Source organism: Cervus elaphus, chromosome 3 (assembly GCF_910594005.1).
Source record: "Cervus elaphus chromosome 3, mCerEla1.1, whole genome shotgun sequence".
Lineage (NCBI taxonomy): Eukaryota > Metazoa > Chordata > Mammalia > Artiodactyla > Cervidae > Cervus > Cervus elaphus.
The window spans coordinates 41180576-41201975 of record NC_057817.1 but is presented as its reverse complement, the minus strand read 5'-3'; the positions used below and the strand labels follow the sequence as shown (position 1 = coordinate 41201975).

The 21400-nt window shown below is 35.0% G+C and overlaps 1 protein-coding gene across 1 annotated transcript in view; it reads right to left on the bottom strand.

Moving 5' to 3' along the window:
• The window catches only part of CPNE8 (copine 8), a 260899-nt gene that overhangs the window by 88879 nt on the left and 150620 nt on the right, over positions 1 to 21400 (bottom strand). The window lies entirely within an intron of this gene.

The window sequence follows — 21400 nt, the reverse complement described above, 5'->3', positions numbered from 1 at the left end:
AATTTATTACCATACTTATTACAATCACAAATATACAAAATCTTCAAACCTTCCAATGACCAGTATGTAATAGATCACTATTTTTAAAAGGGAATCCCACGTTGACATGGAATGTTAGGTAGGTAGAATAGGAAAAATGAGTCCAGAATGGCGGTGGCTAAAAGACAAGGAAGGGAATAGCCCGCAAAAATGGAAGGAAGGTCCGAGGACCAGAGTGAGGAGCTCAGGTAAAACAAACAGGACTCCTGGCTAGCCCAATTTACATAGGGCAGGCCAGGGGAATAAGAAAAAACATATAAAAAGAGGAGCCAAAATTAGGCTAGGCCCCTCTTTTATCTTTTTATCTTTTGGGTTGGCTTGTCCTCACACCTTGAGGATGTATTTTCTTTTACTTTCTAAATAAAACTGAGCTGTAACACTGGTCCATCACTTCAAGTTTTTGTTGTGACAAGACAGAACTGAGGAAATTACACACTATCCCGACAGAAATTAGTCACTAAGCTTTATACTAATAATTCTAAAGTACATTGATAATACCAAACATGGTTATTCTGGACTTTACCATAAAGCAATCGCCACTGCCTTCTCAGAAAGTAAACTTCTACAAGTGCCTTCTCAATTTAGACATGGAAGGGTAAAGATTGAGAAAGCATATGTTTGTTTTCACTATAAAATACTTAACAATGTAATTATTGAGCTTGATTTATGCAATTGTAAAACAAGTGTTATGCATTCAGCAGATTAGAGAGGATTTGTAAGGTTGCAAAGAGTCAGACACAACTGAGCAGCTAACACACACACACACTAATTTTATGGTCAAGACTAGGTTGAACACACAGAACACACACTGAGACATAAACATAAAATGCTGGTATTTGGTGCAATGCTGAAATGTAATACATTAGAGGAGGAAGATCAAAGATTGTAGGAGCTGAATTAGTATAACAAAAAGGGGTATTGCTGTTGTTACTTGTATGATGGAATTTAAGCTCGGCCCATTTGCTTGCAAACATGAGGTGTTACCATAAAAACAGATATTTCCCCCAAAACTCCAGGCAGGTTTATGCTTAGCTCTGAGTCACTAAAATCCATGGATCTGATAACCAGTAACAAGCAATAAGCAAATTGTGGCTAGCCAACCACAGCTGATTTCTAAAGTTGGGATTTCAAAGAAAAAAGCTAGTGGTCATAAGTAGTGTTTCTGCAATAAATTTTTAAAAATTAAGATGTAAGATACAACTCATTTAGATATCCAGTTTCCCAGTTCTCCCATATTTTAAAGATCTTGTACATTTATGACAGTAATCTATATAGGGCATTTCTCTTTATCCCAGTATCACCTTGACCTCTTCTACAGTTAAGTTTTAAAAGCAGATATACACACATGAAATTAGTAAATGAAAAGAGGATTGAAGGCTATAATTAAAATATATTTGTATTTGTGAATCCAAAACTCCCAGCATTCACTCTTTCAATTTATATGGGGGAAATTACAAAACTGTAATTTCATGCTACATATTTCTTATAAATAAAATAAATCTCTTTGACTTTCAGAAGTGCAAGCTTATAACCATGATATCTTTATAGAAATCTCTGAGACTCTGCTTAGAATCTATTCTCTTCATTGCTATGTCTGTTTTGATATCTTAAGTAATGGTCACCAAGAAAAGGTTCTATTAAAGTACTTCAAACACAATACTTTTATATTGGTTAAGTGTGGACAAGCTTCATATACCAGAGCTCACCACACTAGTCATAAACACAAGGTAGTGAGTGGCAATAGCAATATTATAACCAGGCGTAGACATAAGGTGATTTGTCTCAAAAATACATCTCCAGAATCTAGGTGCATAAGTGAATAATTTCCAGGTCAGTTTTGTTACAGATCTCTTGAAATGAATGAAAATATTTAGTTTCCTTTGTGAACTTCTGTAATTCAAATACTGTATATTAAATCATAAATAAATACTTTAAAGAAAGTATTGAAGGTGCTCTTCACTGATTTACTCTCATCTTTTCCCTTATTGTCAATTATACTAGATTTTACTAAGATTAAAAGAAAGTATTTTAATATTTTATCTGTTCACAGTTGTCAATACAAAAATATTGAAACAATTCTCACTACACAGAGGAATATGATGAAAAGTACTCTGCTAATAAGTTACAACCAACAATTTCCTTGAGATTAGATAATACTGCTATGATATCTCTTGTTAGTTTGGTTCTAACTAAAATAATTATTCTGGGTTATAAGTCTCAAAGCTCTCTGCATTTACAAAATAAAGTTTCCTCCACGGTGGTTGATCTGATTTGTGTCCATTTACATTTCTAGTTTTTTTTTTCAAATTTTTTTATAATTGAAATATATTATTTAAAATCTGAAGAAATAAACAGATATTGAGAACAAATTGATTAATATTATAGGTAGTAAGTCAGCTCTCAAAATGCCTAGAGTAAACTGATTGAATTTTTGAATAAAATTTGAACATTATAAGTATTTCTATACTCTATTAATAGTGGAAAGGAGTATTTTGCATATTTATATTTACATCTGAAACCTGTAAGACAGTCCCTACTTAACAAAGTGCCCATCTTTCCCATTTTTGACATCTTTCACTTACCTTTTACACTACTGCTTAACTGTGATCTCCTCTAAGAAATCTCTCCTCCTTTGTGTGCTTTCTCTTTGTTTTTAAAAACAATTCTATCATCACACTTCCTATATTGTATAATAGCTGTTGTTTATATATCTCCCCTTTTAGTTTTTATAACATACTCAAAGTTAAGAAAGCTGAGTGACTTTCCCTGGTGGTCTTGTAGCTAAGAATTTCTGTTCCCAGTGTAGGAGGCCCTGGCTCGATCCCTGGGTGGGGAACTAGATCACACATGCCACAAAGATTCCAGTGTCACAACTAAAGATCCCACATGTTGCAACTAAAAAAAAGATTCAAGATGCCACAATGAAGATCAAAGATCCCAACACAGCCAAATAAATAAAAAGAAAAAGAAAGATGTTAATTTCATCTCCATATTCTCAGCATCTGCTTCAGTGTCTGGTAACCAATGGGCATTATTGAATGTTGCAAATATATTCAAGTCAATGTCACAATCATGCTGTAATCTTACCTTACCAGTAATATTAACAATTTTGCTTCACATGAATTACCTTTAGTACAAAAGAATGGGACAAGTGTTGAGCATATTAGCCACTCCTACTCTACTCCTTTGAAACAATTCTCTCTGAGGGTAATGCTGATAACTGTTATTTTCCCATAAAAATGCACCCACATTATCACACAAAAGATATAAAAAAAGAGACAGAATATTGCCTTTTCTAGGCATTTCCAATGGTTTTCCTGAAGGTCATCCTGCTTTAGGCACAATGGATGATGACTATTTTCCTTGCAATCATTAAATTAATATTGCATATATGTACAAACAGCAAATACATACTGAATCTATCTTATCCTTTTCTCTATCATCATGTTGTCTTGAATAAGTCACTTTGGGATCTTCATGTATTCATCTAAAAATTGGAGGCAATGCCTATTTACTGTTCTGAAAATAAACCTAGATAATTCATTTGAATTTTTTCTGTGAAAGGCATATAATTCCTATACAGTCATTATTAAAATACATTTTTTTCTGATTTTTAAGTAATATGACTCTAGATACCTATGTCTTAAAGAAGCTTTAGTCAAAATAATATCTGAAGATGTAACAGGCTTATGAATTGATATTTGGAAGCCAGTGTTATAAGATCTCTATTTATATCTTCAGTTATTGAGGTACACATTTTTAAGAGTGCCTTTTTTTTTTAATTTCCTCAGGAAATATCTATTAAGCATCTACTATGTATCTACCATGTAGTAGATGTTGAGATGTGTTAGATGACAAGATGAAGCATAAGACAGATCCAGACTGACAACATGTTTGCTATCTAAATGGGGGATAAGGTTCCTTCTTTTTTCTTTAATAAGGTTCCTTGTTAATTAAGCAAAAGTGCACCACAATTTCTCAATAGCTACATTTAAGAATAATTTATATTATTTTTACTTTAGGAGAAGACCAGCAGTGTTTTTTTTTTCCCGAGGTGACTGAAGTCAAGACATTAATTCCATAATTGTAGGTAAAATGCATCATGAGAATTTTGATTTCCCAAGATCATCACAAAAGTCCAGCTAACAATGTACCAGTTGTCCTTGATTTTGCTTTTATTTCTTTACTTTTCTTCCAGAAAAAACTTTTGACTTTAACATAACTTTTCAGCATTTAGGAATGTTTTTACTCATGCCATAACACTACCCTTGCTTTATTCTTAAAATTTCAATAAAATTAAGTCTTTTTTATCCTTGTAATTTCCTTAAGTCCTGACAGAAAAGTTAGTTTCCTTTAGAAAGTCCAGAAATATGCTTTTAAATATGATTCAACTATGAGTTGGTCTAAATTTAAATTTATAGAGCTATCATGGTTCTTATACTGCCCCAGTAAACAGAGATTGTAAGCACATTCTGAAAAACTAATTTTTTTCCCCCTGGTTTGCTTTTACTGGTAGAAATTATCATATATAACATATAAATGAATGTGTTTAATGTAGAAGTTATCATTTATCTCTATTTTTACTGAAATTTTAAGTAATTTCAAAAAGTTTACATTTTCTTTGCCCCTCTTAGATTACAACTACATTTCTGAGCCTCCAAGAAAGAAAGTGATATAATTACTCTCAAATGTTAACAATTTACAGGAGAAATAGGCTAATTTTATCAGTCTGATTCACACCTGTTCCTTGATCCATTTCTAATACAGACAGAATTTTTAAAAGATATAAATACTATATATATATACACACATACATTTAAGACATAAGCCAAAAAAACTGTTTAGTCAGTAGAAAACTATGAATTATTGATGCAGTTTTTAATAAATATGTATATATAATTCAGATAATTCAAATCTGATAGTAGTAATCCAAATTGTCTAGAATATTTATCTCAAATAAAACCAAGCAATTTACAAAATTTACTTTTATTTTGTGCTGTATAGGTCAGGCAATGTCAGCAAAAAACAATGTACATGCTATAAATTAAAAAAATTATCATCCCAGTTTGATGAAATCTCACACTTCAAACTGACAGAGTTTACTGTAATCCTTAACACAGATCTCATATGGCAGCTCAGAACTTGCACATTTGAAAGAGTTTCAGCTTCAGAAAGTCATGTACTTATTTTTATATCTATATTATCTTCTTGCGCAACATACAGAGAAACAAACTAGCTACTTTAGGAGACTTTAATAATTCTTTATATGTTTGGAGCAGTGTCATTTTATGATAATGGTTTTAACAGTGTAAATATCTTCAAAATATTCAAATATGGAAATGACATATCTCATAAAAATTCTTTGGCTAGATGCTTGAATAAGTTAATATATTTTTAACCATATAAGGCTCCAGAAGACTATGAAGCAAAATATCAGAATATTTGGGTTTTCAAGAAATACAGATCTAAGATATTGAGCAGCATAAAAAGTACCAAGTGTACTTATGCTCACAACTATTATCCATTTATAGAAGCCCTTCTTCTTTAGCAATAAGCACAGTCCTTGGAACCTATCCTAAAAATCTGTGAATTTCTTAGTGGAAAGCAAAGAACTATCCATGGAACTAAAAAACAATAGTGTTTGCCTTGGACTGCAAGGAGATCCAACCAGTCCATCCTAAAGGAGATCAGTCCTGGGTGTTCATTGGAAGGACTGATGCTGAAGCTGAAACTCCAACCCTTTGGCCACCTCATGCGAAGAGTTGACTCATTGGAAAAGACCCTGATGCTGGGAGGGATTGGGGGCAGGAGGAGAAGGGTACAACAGAGGAGGAAATGGCTGGATGGCATCATTGACTCGATGGACATGAGTTTGAGTAAACTCCGGGAGTAGGTGATGGACAGGGAGGCCTGGTGTGCTGCGATTCATGGGATCGCAAAGAGTGGGACACGACTGAGTGACTGAACTGAACTGAGAACAACAACAACAACAAAAAATCTTAAAATTTGTATGGATACACAAAAGATTTTGGATAGCAAAAGCAATCTTGAAAAGCGGCATTGAAGGAATCAGGTTCCATGACTTCACTCTATATATTTTAAGGCTACAGTCATGAAAACACTATGGCACAAAATGGCACAAAAACAGAATATATAGATTAATGAAACAGGATACAAAGCCCAGAAATAAACTCAGTCACCTATGGTGAATTATTCTATGAGAAAGAAGGCAAAGCTATACAATGGAGGAAAGTCTCTTCAACCAGTGATGTTGGGAAAACCATATGTGAAAGTGAAGTTGCTCAGTCGTGTCCGACTCTTCATGACCCCATGGACTGTAGCATACCAGGCTCCTCCGTTCATGGGATTTTCCAGGCAAGGGTACTTGGAGTGGGTTGCCATTTCCTTCTCCAGGGGATCTTCCCGACCCAGGAATCAAACCCAGCCTCCCACATTGTGGGCAGGCACTTTACCCTCTAAGCCACCAGGGAAAACTATATAGCTACATGTAAAAAAGAAGAAACTAGAACACACCATAACATCATACACAAAAACACACTCAAAATGGATTAAGGATCTAAATGTATAAAATTGGATATTGTGAAACTGTTAAGAGGAAAACATACATAGAACACTCTTTGATATAAATCATAGCAATACCTTTTTGGATCCATCCCCTACAGTAATGAGACTAGAAACAAAAATAAGCAAATAATTAAACTCAGACGTTTTTCCACTGCTAAGGAAACCATAGAGAAAATGAAAAGACAGCCCTTAGTATGGGAGAAAATATTTGCAAATGAAGCAAATGACAAAGGATCAGTCTCCAAAATTTACAAATACAGTTCATGCAGGTCAATATAAAACAACACCAAAAAGAACAACAACAACAACAAAAAATGAGCAGAAGAATTAAATAGACATTTATCCAAAGAAGACTTATCAATAGCTAAGAGGCATATAAGAAGATGTTCAATATCACTAATTATTAGAGAAATGAAAATCTACAATGAGATATTACCTCACACTGGTCAGAATGGCCATCATCAAAAAATCTACAAACAATAAATGGCAGAGTGGGTATGAAGAAAAGGGAACCATCTTACACTGTTGCTGGGGATATAAATTGGTACAGCTACAATGGAGAACAATATATAGGTTCCTCAAAAAATAGAAATAAAGCTACCATATGATTTAGCAATTCCACTGCTGGGCATATATCCAGCAAAAAACATGGTTTTAAAGGAACATGCACACCAATGTTCATTGAAGTGCTGTTTAAAATAGCCAAGACATGGAAACAATCTAAATGTTCATAGACAGATGAATGGATAAAGAAGATGTGGTAGATAAATACAATAAAATATTACTCAGCCATTAAAAAGGATGAAATAATGCCATCTGCAGCAACAGGTATGAACCTTGAGATTATCATACTAAGCAAACTAGGTCAGACAAAAAGACAAATATCACATGATATCTCTTATATGTGGAATCTGAAAAAAAAAGATACAAATAAACTTATTTACTATACTTTTTTTTTTTTCAGCCAAATCATGTTACATGTGGAATCCTAATTCCCCAATCAGAGATCTAGTCTGTACTTGCTGCATTGGAAGGCAGATTCTTAATCACTGTACTGTCACAGATGGCCCTACAAATGAACTTATTTAAAAAACAGAAACACAGACTTAGAGAAAGAACATATGGTTACCAGAAGAGAAGGGTGTCAGGAAGAGAAAGAAAGATTGGGAGTTTGGGATTGACGAGTACATACTGCTATATTTAAAACAGGTAATAGGGAACTCTGTGGGATATTCTGTAATAAAATGGGAAAAGAATTTGAAAAAGAATAGATACATGTATTTGTATAATGAAATCACTTTACTATACAACTGAAACTAACACAACATTGTTAATCAACACTATACCAATACAAAATAATTTTTTTAATGAGAAAAAATTAAAGATAAGGAGAGAATCTTAGAAACAGCAAAAGGAAAGCTACTAGTTGCATACAAGGGAATTCCGTAAAAATATCAATTAACTCTTCAGCAGAAACTTGGCAGACCAGAAGGGAGTGGAATGATATATATAAAGTGATAAAAGGAAGAAAATTACAATCAAATATATTCTGTCTGGCAAGGCTCAATTCAGATTTCAAGGAGAGAATTTTACAGGCAATTGAAGCTGAAAGTTCATCACATCAAAAGTGATTTTACAAAAAAAAAATGTTAAATGGAAAATAAAAGACCACAACTAGAAATATGAAAATTATGAAAGGAAAATTTCGTTGGTAACAGCATATATACACTAAAGGTAGTTAGATCAAGTACTAATAAACTCGTTAGGAAGATTAAAAGACAAAAGTAGTGAAATCAACTAAACCCAAAACAAGCACTGAAGAGACAGATACGAAACAAAATGATATAAAGCATAACGTCAAGATCTTAAACAAGGCAGGGGGAGGAGTAAAATGAATGTATATGGTTGTCAGAATGCATTTGAACTTAAAACTATCATTTAAAAATAACAATTTACATATGAATATATACATAGTCACATACCAAAAAATTATCATTACAAACACACAAAAATCCAAATATAACACAACATAGCCATCAAATCACAAGATGGCAAAATAAAAGAAACAAAAAAGAACAACAAAACCAAATAGAGAACAATGAACAAAATGACAGTAAGTATATACCTACAAATGATTTTACTTTTTCTTTCTTCCATTTTTTCTTTCCTTTCTCTCTCTCTCTTTCTCGTCCTTCCCTCACTTCCTCTTCCTCTCGCTTGCTTGCTTTCTTTGATTTTGTTTAAACTGGTATTTGAGTGTTTTATAATATTTTGTTAGTTCCTGCTGTACAATGAGGTGAATCAGCTATATGTATACACGTATCTCTGGCTCTTAGTCCTTCCTCCTCCCTTGCCCCATCCCACCCATCTAGGTCAACACAGAACCCCGAGCTGAGCTTCCTGTGCTTTGTCGCAGGTTCCAACTAGCTACCCATTTTATTAATACAAATGGTACTGTATATATGAAAATCCTAATCTCCCAATTTGTTCTACCTTCCCATTCACTTTTGTATCCACATTTCCATTCTCCACATCTGTATCTCTATTCCTGCCCTAGAAATATGTTCATCTGTATCATTTTTCTAGATTCCACATACATGTGTTAATATACAATATTTGTTCCTCTCTCTCTATGACTTACCTAACTCTACCTGATAAACTTTAGGTTTATTCCACATCTCTACAAAGGACCCTATTTCATTCCTTTTAGTGGCTGACTAATATTTCACTGTATACATGTACCACATCTGTAGGGCTTCTTAGGTGGCTCAGTGATAAAGAATCTGTCTGACAATGCAGGGGATACAGATGCGGCTTGATTCCCTGGTCAGGAAAATCTCCTGGTGGAGTAAATGGCAACTCCAGTATTCTTCCCTGAAAATCCCATGGATAGATGAGCCTGGTGGGTTACATTCTATAAGTTTCGTAAAGAATTGGACACGACTGAGTGAGCACACACAAACATTTTATTCCAGTCATCTGTCAGTGTACATTTGGGTTGTTTCCATGTCCTGGGTAATGTAAATTGTGCTTCAATGAACACTGGGGTGCATGTGACCTTTTGAATTATATTTTTCTCAGGTGTATGTCCAGTAGAGGGATTTCCAGGTCATATGGTAGTTTTTAGCTTTTTAAGGGAACTCCATATTGTTCTCCACAGTGGCTATATCAATTTATAATCCCTCCAACAGTACAAGAAGGTACTCTTTACTCCACATTCTCTCCAGCATTTACTGTTTGTAGATTTTATGATGATGGTCTTTCTCACCAGTGTAAGGGGATACTTCATTGTAGACTTTATTTGCATTTCTCTAATAATTAGTGAGCCCGAGTATGTTTTCATGTACCTCTTTGGCATCTGTATGTCTTCTTTGGAGAGATATTTAGTTCTTCTTTCCAGTTTTAGATTGGATTGCTTGGTTTTTTGATATTGAGTTCCATGAGCTATTTGTGTATTTTGAAGTTTAATCTTTTGTCCGTTGCTTCATTTGCAAATATCTTCTCCTATCCTGGGGGTTGTCTTTTCATCTTGTTTATGGTTTCCTTTCCTGTACAAACATTTTAAGTTTAATTATGTTACATTTGTTTATTTGTGTTTCTAATTTCATTACTCTAAAAGGTAGGTCTAAAGATATCTTGATGTGGTTTAGGTCAACGAGTGTTTTTCTTATGTTTTCCTCTAAGAGTTTTACAGTGTCTGGTCTTACATTTAGCTAATTAATCCATTTTGAATTTATGCTTGTGTATGGTCTTAGGTAAAGTTCTAATATCATTCTTTCACATGTGGCTGTCCAACTTTTCCAACACCACTTGCTGAAGAGACTGTCTTTTCTCCATTGTATATTCTTGCCTCCTTTGTCAAAGATAAGGTGTCCATAGGGGCATTCATTTATCTCTGGGCTTTCTATCCTTGTACCATTAACCTATATTTCTGTTTTTGTGCCAATACTATGCTGTCTTGATTATTGTTGCTTTGCAGCGTAGGTTGAAGTCAAGGAGCATGGTTTCTTCAGTTCTGTTTTTCTTTCTCAAGATTGCTTTGGCTATTTGGGGTCTTTTGTGTTTCCAAACAAATTAATTTTTTTTTTTTTTTTTTGCTGTTCTAGCTCTGGGAAGAATGCCACTGGTAATTTGATAGGGATTGCATTGAATCTGCTTTGAGCAGTATATTCATTTTCACAATATTTATTCTTCCAGTTGAAGACTGTGGTATATTTATTCATCTGTTTTCATCATTGTGTGATACCTTTTTACCCACTTTCTGGAGAGTTTGTTTTGTAAATGGAAGTTGAAGTATGGCAGAAGTTTTTCTCACCTATTGAGAAAGGGATATGGCTTTTATTCAATTTTTTAATGTGGTGTGTCACACTTATTGCTTGGCGGATATTGAGAAATCCATGGGATATATTCTATTAATCATGCTTTATGGTCATTTTCTTGTATTGCTCGATTTGGCTGCTAATATTTTGTTGAGGATGTGTATATCTATTTTAATCCCTGATATAGGCGCTCAATTTTCTCTTTTTCAGTGTTATCTTTTCTGAATTTGGTATCAGGGTGAAACTGACCTTACAGAAGAGTTGAGAAGCATTCCATTCACTGAAATTTTGTGAAAAGTTTGAGAAGGATAGGTGTTAACTTTTCTCAAAATTTTTGCTAGAATTCAGCTGTGAAGTAATCTGGTCCTGGACTTAGTTTGTTGGGAGTGTTTTGATTACTGATCCAATTTCATACTGGTCAGGATCAATGGTCTGTTTATATTTTCCACTTTTTTTCCTGGTTCGATATTGGGAGAAAGCAGATTCTAAGAAGTTGTCTATTTCTTCTAGGTTGTCCATTTTGTTGGCATATAGTTGTTCATGTTAAATGCAATATATGATGAACTCACAGCTAACATCATATTCCACAATGAAAAGGTGAAATCATTCCCTCTTTGATCAGAAACAAAAGGATTCCCACTGTCACCACATTTATTCAACATAGTTTTGTAAGTCCTGGCCACAGCAATCAGACAAGAACATGAATAACATGAATCCTAATTGCAAATGATAAAGTACATGTTTCACTGTTTGCAGATAATATATTATGCATAAAAAATTGTAAATATACCATCAGAAAACTATTAGAGTGCAGCAAAGAATTTGGTAACTGCAGGATATAAAGTTAATATAAAGAAATTTGTTGCTTTTCTATACAATAACAACAAACTATTGAAAAGAGAAATTAAAGAAACTACCTCATTTCCAATGGCATGAGAAAGAATAAACTACAAAGGAATAAATCTACTTAAGGAGGCAAAAGGCTCCTACTTGGAAATCTATAAGACACTGAAGAAACTAACTTAAGATGACAAGAGCAGATGGAAAGATTTACTGCATTCAGGATTTGGAAGAATTAATATTGTTTAAATGACAATAATGCCAAAGGCAATCTAAAGATTTAAAGTGAATCCAAAGGTATTTTTCACAAAGTAGAACAAGTAATTTTAAAATTTGTACGGAGACACAAAAGACTGCAAATCTTGTGAAATCTTGTGAAAGAAGAGTAGAGTTGGAGGAATAACATTCAACTTTTTTTTTCTCCCCCCAATTATTTGTATTAGTTGGAGGCTAATTACTTTACAATATTGTAGTGGTTTTTGCCATACATTGACATGAATCAGCCATGGATTTACATGTGTTCCCCATCCTGAACCCCGCTCCCACTTCCCTCCCCATTCCATCCCTCTGGGTCATCCCAGTGCATCAGCCCCGAGCACTTGTCTCATGCATCCAACCTGGATGGCGATCTTTTCACCCTTGATGATACACATGTTTTGATGCTGTTCTCTCAGATCATCCCACCCTCGCCTTCTCCCATAGAGTCCAAAAGTCTGTTCTATACATCTGTGTCTCTTTCTCTGTCTTGCATATAGGGTTATCGTTACCATCTTTCTAAATTCCATATATATGCATTAGTATACTGTATTGGTCTTTATCTTTCTGGCTTACTTCACTCTGTATAATGGGCTCCAGTTTCATCCATCTCATTAGAACTGGTTCAAATGTATTTTTTTTTAATGGCTGAGTAATATTCCATGGTGTATATGTACCACAGCTTTCTTATCCATTCGTCTGCTGATGGGCATCTAGGTTGCTTCCATGTCCTGGCTATTTTAAACAATGCTGCAATGAACATTGGGGTACACGTGTCTCTTTCAGATCTGGTTTCTTTGGTGTGTATGCCCAGGAATGGGATTGCTGGGTCATATGCCAGTTCTATTTCCAGTTTATTAAGGAATCTCCACACTGTTCTCCATAGTGGCTGTACTAGTTTGCATTCTCACCAACAGGACATAAATGAAAGACTAAAAAACCTTAAATCTTCTAGAAGAAAACATGGACAGAACACCCGTTAACAAAAATCATAGCAATATTTTCTGGATTTGTCTCTGAAAGGAAATAAAAGTAAAAATAAACAAATGAGACTTAGACTTAAAAAATTTTGCGAAGAAAACCATTGACAAAATGAAAAGACAAAATATTAGAGAAAATGTTTTCTAGCATAAGGGCTTAACATCCAAAATATATAAAGAGCTCATATAAATCAACATCAAAAAGACTCAACCAATTAAAAAATGGACCAAAAAACTATTCAGACATTTTTTTCTGAAGAATATAGACAGATTGCCAACAGGTACATGAAAAGATGCTCAATATCATTATTCATTAGAGAAATACAAATTAAAACCAGAGTTAGATACCACTTCACATTGTCAAAATGGATGTCATGAAAAAGAGCACAAATAACAAATGTTGGTGGTTCGATGTTGAGAAAAAGGAATCCTCTTGTACTGTTGGTGAGAATGTAAGTTGGTGCACACCATGTGAAAAATAGTATGGTGTTCTCAAAAAAGGAAAAATAGAACTATTATATGATTCAGCAATTCCACTCATGCATATATAACAAAAAACAAAATCACTAATGTGAAAAGATGCATGAGCTCCAATGTTCATAGCAGTATTATTTACAATTGCCAAGATATGGAAGCAAGCTGAGTGTCTTTCAATAGATGAATGGATAAAAAATGTAACATCTATCTATAATGCAATACTGCACAGCCACAAAAAACAATGAAATGTTGCCATTTGTGACAACATAGATGGACTCAGAGTGCATTATGCTAAGTGAAATAAATCAGACAAAGAAAGACAAATAATGTATGATATCACTTATGTGTGGAATCTTAAAAAATAAGTAGGGAATTCAACAAAAAAGGAAACAGACTCACAGATCCAGAGATCAAACTAGTGGTTATCAGTGGGGGAGGTCAGCACAGAGGCAGTGAATTATGAGGTAGAAACAATGACATATAAAATCAATAAGCTAAAAGGATATAGTCTACAACACAGTAAGTATAGTCAGTATTTTATAACTGTAAATAGAGTATAACCTTTAAAAATCATGAATTACTCTGTTGTACATCTGTAACTTATATAATATTGTACAACAACTATACCTCAAAAAAGATGCAAACTGATAACTAACTTCAATTAAAAAGATATAGAGTGGATCAATGAATTAAATTACAAGACTCATATGTTATGTGGCCTGCAAGAGACTCATTTCAGATTTAAAGAGAAAGTCTGAAAGTTGATAGGATGGAAAATGGTATTTTATGTGACGAAAAACAAAACACACAAAAAAGGCTAGGGTATCAATACATATATCAAACAAAAGATATATAAAAAATAAAATAAAACAAAATTATAAAATGAGAAAAAGAAGCACATTACATAATTTTAGGGGCTGATCCAACAAGAAGATATAACACTTGTAAATACATATTCTCCCAGTTGACAAGTTCCTAATAGATAAAGCAAATATTTACAAAAATTAACTTCCAATTAAAATAAATAAATAAATTTAAAAAATCATCACATTATGCACCTTAAATATAAACAATATTGTATGTCAATTATATCTAAATAAAGTTTGGAAAAAAATAATGGGAGCAGTTGAGAGTAACACAATAGTAAAGGAATTTACATTCCACTTATATTGACAGACAGATGCAGAAAAACTATGAGAATACCCTGAACTTTAGAGCAGATGGACTAACAGATACAAATTGGACATTACATCTAAATGCAGTAGAATATATGCTCTTTTCAAGAGCTCATGGAATGTTCTTCAGCATAGATCACATGCTAGACCACAAAACAAATCTCAATAAATTTAAGACAATAATAATAATATCAAGTATCTTTTCTAGTCACAAAAGAATGAGGTTAGAAATCAACCATGAAAGAAAGAAAGGAAGGAAGACAGAAAGAAGGGAGGAAGCTAGGAAGAGGGAGAAAGGGAGCAAGAGAGAGAAGGAGGAAGGAAGGCAGGCAGGCAGGGAGGGAGGAAGGCAGGAAGGAAAGAAGATGAAAAAATGCAAACATGTGGCACCTAAAAAATGTGCCAGAAACACTATGAACCATTATGGCAGTGGTATCAATTGGAGGCTTCCCTGTCCTCCCCCATCTCTTGGAGCTTGTTCAAACTCAAGTCCACTGAGTTGGTGATGCCATCCAACCATCTCATCTTCTGTTGTCCCCTTCTCCTCCTGCCTTCAATCTTTCACAGCATCAGGATCTTTTCCAATGAGCTGGCTCTTTGCATCAGGTGGCCAAAGTATTGGAACTTTAGCTTCACATCAGTCCTTCCAATGAATATTCAGGGTTGATTTCCTTTAGGATTTACTGGTTCAGTTGCCTTGCTGTCCAATGGACTCGCATAACTCTTTTCCAGCACCACAGTTTGAAAGTATCAATTTTTCAATGCTCAATTCAGTTCAGTTGCTCAATTGTGTCCAACTTTGCAACTCCATGGACTGCAGCATGCCAGGCCTCCCTGTCCATCACCAATGCCCAGAGCTTGCTCAAACTCATGTCCATTGAGTTGGTGATGCCATCTAACCATCTCATCCTCTGTTGTCCCCTTCTCCTCCAGCCTTGAATCTTTCCCAGCATCAGGGACTTTTCAAATGAATCAGCTCTTTGATTCAGGTGGCCAAAGCATTGGAGTTTCAGCTTCAGCATTAGTGCTTCCAGTGACTATTCAGGACTGATTTCCTTTAGGATTGACTGTTTGGATCTCTTTGCAGTCCAGGGGATTCTCAAGAGTCTTCAACACCACAGTTCAAAAGCATAAATTCTTCAGCACTCAGCTTTATTTATAGTCCAACTCTCACATCCATACATAACTACTGGAAAAGCCATAGCCTTGACTAGTTGGACCTTTGTTGGCAAAATAATGTCTCTGCTTTTTAATATGTTGTCTAGGTTGGCCATAGCTTTTCTTCCAGGGAGCAAGTGTTTTTTAATTTCATGGCTGCAAATCCATCTGCAGTGATTTTGGAGCCCAAGAAAATAAAGTTTCTCACTATTTCCATTGTTTTGCAATCTATTTGCCATGAAATGATGGGATTGGATGCCATGATCTTTGTTTTTTGAATGCTGAGTTTTAAGCCAGCTTTTTCACTCTCCTCTTTCACTTTCATCAAGAGGCTCTTTAGTTCTTTGCTTTCTGCCGTAAAGTTGGTGTCATCTGCATATCTGAGGTTATTGATATTTCTCCTGGCAATCTTGATTCCAGCTTGTGATTCATCCAGCCTGGCATTTCTCATGACATACTCTTCATATAAGTTAAATAAGCAGGGTGACAACATACAGTCTTGATGTACTCCTTTCCCGATTTGGAACCAGTCTTTATTAGAATCATATTTCCCCAAATCTATCTTGCATATACCTTTTAGTTAAGCACCAATGTGAAATGTTTATGTAATTATGTAAATTATGTAATTATGTAATTATGTAAAATCTTATTGAAAATTAAAAAAACCTTTTTTCCCTTGAAATACACATCCGAGAGAATATAAAATCAAAGTGAGTGAAAGAATATGAAAATATGAAAAATTAAAATATTGTTGTATAAAGACTGGAGTGTTTTGTTAAATCAATCACACGGTAAGCTGTTCGGCACACAATAATAATTTATTCTAAAATTAATAGAATTAATTGGATCATAAATAAGTAAAAACAATTAGCATTTTTAAAAGTTTCAAATAAGTGATAGGTAATGGAATAAGAAAAGATACTGATCCTATCATTAAATATGTGTTTAGGGCACTAAAGATTAATTGCAGGCAAATGGAGGGCTACTGCTAGAAAAAGACTAATCTGAATATGTGAGGAGATTAAAATAAATCAGAAAAATATAAAGGTATACGTAAAAGGCTCCTTGTAAATGAGTCATAATGACTCAGGAAACTTATTGAGTTATAGTGACTCAGAAAACTTAAAATTCTTGAGTGAAGCACTGAACCAGGAATCACTGTTATTTCATACCATGATGACCTACAATTATGAATACAAAACGTCAAATACACTTGACAAATATTACTTTCAAAAGTGACATACAAGAGAATGACAGCATTTGGATAGCATTTTACAGATTTATTTATTTATAAGTATTATCACTTTTTAAAATGACTACATTTGATAAAATGTACAGTAATAAAAATAAAATTTTTGCTCTCTGTTCAAAGGACACTACAAGCCAGGATTTTATGACTGGAAGTTCACAAATTCAACTGTTTCATCAAATCATTTTCTGGGAGACAGCAAATTACTCAGTGGGCCTTTTACAATCAGTCCTACATTTTAACCACATGGTTTTGAGGCAGAGCTGTTCCACTAATGCACCCTGAATTTTAAATTAAGCTACTAACTCAGCTGAAGCAACTGGAAGAATCTGAATCATTTTAAGGATACTACCACTGATTGCTCTGCAACCTAGACAAGTCAGTTTCTCAGCATTTCAGCTTTTCAATTGTTAAATGAGGCTTAAATATTCTTCCCTCACATGATTTGAAGATATGGTAGGAACTATGGGAATGATTTTAGAAAAGTGATATAACTTGTTGAAATTAAGTACATAAGTACACTTAAAATAATCTTTCATACCAAGGTGATGCAATGTCTCTGCATTCACAGGTCATTGTTAATGTGTTTACACTTTAAAAAACAGTATACATGACTATAATTCTTTTATTTTAAGGAGCTCAGGATGCCCATTTTAATGTCAGATGGCTGCTTGCTCAACAGCATTATCACATTTTTGTATGCTTCATAGATGCACAAGATATTTGCTACAGAATTAATTTCAAGTATATGTATTCAGACAAATACAGCATCAGATTTCTAAATTAAAGATCACACAAATTTCTGAAGTTCCTAATCAGTGAATATGATTGTTGCTGTTAATCAGTCACCAAGTTGTGTCTGACTCTTTGCAATCCCATGGACTACAGCATGTCAGGCTTCCCTGTCCTTTACCATCTCTCAGAGATTGCTCAAATTCATACCCACTGAGTCAGTGATGCTATCCAACCATCTCATCTTTTGTCATTCCCTTACCTCCTGCCCTCAGTCTTTTCCAGCCGGTCAGCTCTTCACATCAGGTAGCTAAAGTACTGGATCTTCAGCCTCAGCCTCTATACTGACTGTATAGAGTTTCTCTATCTTCAGCTGCATAGGATATAATCAATCTGATTTCAGTACTGCCCATCTCATGATGTCCATGTATAGAGTCATCTCTTGTGTTTTTGGAAGAGCGTGTTTGCTATGTCCAGTGTGTTCTCTTGGCAAAACTTGTTAGCCTTTGTTCTGCTTCGTTTTGTACTCCAAAACCAACCTTGCCTGTTACTCCAGGTTCTCTTGACTTCCTACTTCTGCATTCCAATCCCCTATGATGAAAAGGACATTTTTTTTTTTTTTTTAAAGTTCTAGAAGGTCTTGTAGGTCTTCATAGAACTGTCTGACTTCCGCTTCTTCGGTATTAGTGATTGGGGCACAGACTTGGATTACTCTGATGTTGAATGGTTTGCATTGGAAATGAACCAAGATCATTCTGTAGTTTTTGAGACTGCACCCAAGTACCACATTTTGGATTCTTTTGTTGACTCTGAGGGATACTCCATTTCTTCTAAAAGATTCTTACAGTAGTTGATAAAATGGTCAAATTAATTAAATTTTCCCATCCCCTTCCATTTTAGTTCACTGATTCCTAAGATGTTGATGTTCACTCTTCCCACGTCCAATTTACCTTGACCACGTCCAATTTACCTTGATTCATGGACCTAACCTTCCAGGTTCCTACACAATATTAGAGTCTATAGGCTTTATGGTAGGTCTAAAAGCAATCTTCAAAGAGACTTATGCCAACACGCACCTCCCAGGACTGCAGCTGTCAGTCCCCTTGTCCCTGCTGCAGGACATTGCTGATACATGCCCCTGCAGGAGACCTCCAAACACTCACAGGAAGGAGAAGAAGAGCCCATGCCCTTCTACTCTGTCATCTCCAGAAGAAGCAAGAACTACAATCCCATAGCCTCCAGAATGAAAACCACAATCACAGGAAAGTAACCAAAATGATCTCATGGATCACTGCCTTGTGCAAATCAATGAAACTATGAGCCACACCCTGCAGGATCACTCAAGATGGATGGCTCATAGTGTAGAGTTTTGACTAAATGTGGTCCACTGGTGACGGGAACTGGAAATCACTCCAGTATTCTTTCCTTAAGAACCCCATGAACGCTATGAAAAGGTAAAAGTTATGACAGTGGAAGATGAGCTCCCCTGGTTGGTAGGTGTCCAATACGCTACTGGGGAAGAGCAGGATAGTACCTCCAGAAAGAATGAAGAGGCTGGGCCAAAGAGGAAGTGATGTTCAGGTGTGGTTTTGTCTCACGGTGAAAGTAAAGTCTGATGCTATATAGAACAATCAGCGAATATTATTAACACTTCAATTATATAATTTACCTTAGCAAATGTAACAATATAAGCATGGAACACTATCACACATTTTTCACTTCAATTTTTGACTGAAATACTCTCTGGATTGAAACATCAAATTACTCTATTCGCCTCCTATGGTTAAACTTATTGATAAAATAATACATGTGTCTGACCAGTTTTTCTCCACTTTATAAGGGGAAAACTCTCAACTTGTATCAAATGCAGAAAAATTAAACTGATTTAAGAATAAGACAATTGATGTAAAGTTAGTTATATCACTGTATGTGGACTTTATAAAACCAGAAACCTCAAATAAATATAGCAAGGAGAACAACAGGGAAAGCTGTCCCACCCTGCAACAATAGAAGAGCCCCAACAATATAAGAGCTTCCGAGGTGAGGTGGCTCAGTGATAAAGAATCTGCCTGCCATTGCAGGAGTTGTAGGAGATGCGGGTTGGATCTCTTGGTCAGGAAGGTCCCCTGGAGGAGGAACGAGCAACCCACTCCAGTATTCTTGCCAGGAGAATCTCATGGAGAGAGGAACCTGGCGGACGACAGCCCATGGGGTTGCAGAGTTGGACTTGAATGAAGCAACTGAGCATGCACACAAATGCAAAGCAGAAGAAACTTCCTCTTCCTTCTTGGCAAGGACTCAGACAATCAAAAGCCACAGACTCTTTGTTATGGCCCTCCCTTTTCTCTATGAATCAGCACCTTCACTTGCCTGCAGGAACTTGCACATGACTTGTCCTGGTCACAGCCTCTGAATTGAGAATCTCTACTAATCATAGATAAAGCCTTCTTTGGTCAAGGAATATTTGGCAGCTTATTTGTTTCAGGTCAATAATTTTATTACACTCTACAGAGTGCTATCCAATATGACAACTGACAACCAGATGCTGCTATAGGGCACTTGAATTGTAGCCAGTGTCAATTGAGATGTACCGTAAGCATGAAATACATATCAGATTTCAAAGACTTAGTATAAAAATTTTAAATTTTCTCTGTAATAAGTTGATATTGATTGCATAACTAAAAACATTCTGCATATATAAAATTAAATGTATTATTACATCAATTTCACTGGTTGAGTTTGACTTGTTAATGCTGCCACTAGAAAATTAATATGTACATCAGTTTCATAGGTTTAGTTTTACTTCTGTGCAAGGGAGTTATTTCCTGCCATATCAATAAACAAGGATGTCACAGTCATCAGGGATTCCCACCCTCCAAATGTGAATCTCTAAGCCCAGGAAGAACAATACCTGCTATCAGGCAGCCATCAGCCAACTCCCATGGTGAGCACTGGGCCCAGATTGCTGAGATGCATATTAAAGGAATGATTTCAGTAAGCCTAGACTCTTGCGTCTTCCCAAACATAGAAAAGTGCTAAGTTCCTTGAGATGTCTGGTTTTCCTTAATTAACAATAATCTCTTGATGTTCAAACTATCTGCCCCTTGCCATAAGCTTCTATATAAATTGACTCCTCTCCCTCCACCTCCTTGAAGCAGTTATCTCAGGGTTACTTGAGATGATGTTTCCCAGGCTTGAAGTCCTAAAAATTCCCACCAAGTAAAACATAATTCCCAACTTCTAAACTGTAACTATTTTTTTTTTACACTGACACTTGTTAATGCTGCCACTAGAAAATTTGAAATACGTATGTGACTAACATTGTATTTCCAGTGATCAAAACTAAGTCAAACTGTCAAAAAGGAAAAAAAAAATGATGGAATCCACCAAGCAAATACTCCTCCTTAAAAAGAGGAATCAGAAGCACTCAGATATACACTTAGATATACAATTTAAATAATGATACACATATAGTATTTATGACAAATATTAAAAATGACAGGAATACCTAGCAAGATGGGGGAGGAGCATGGAGATGTGGAATGCATCTCTCTTCACTGATGCATCAGGAATACATCTACAGATCCAACA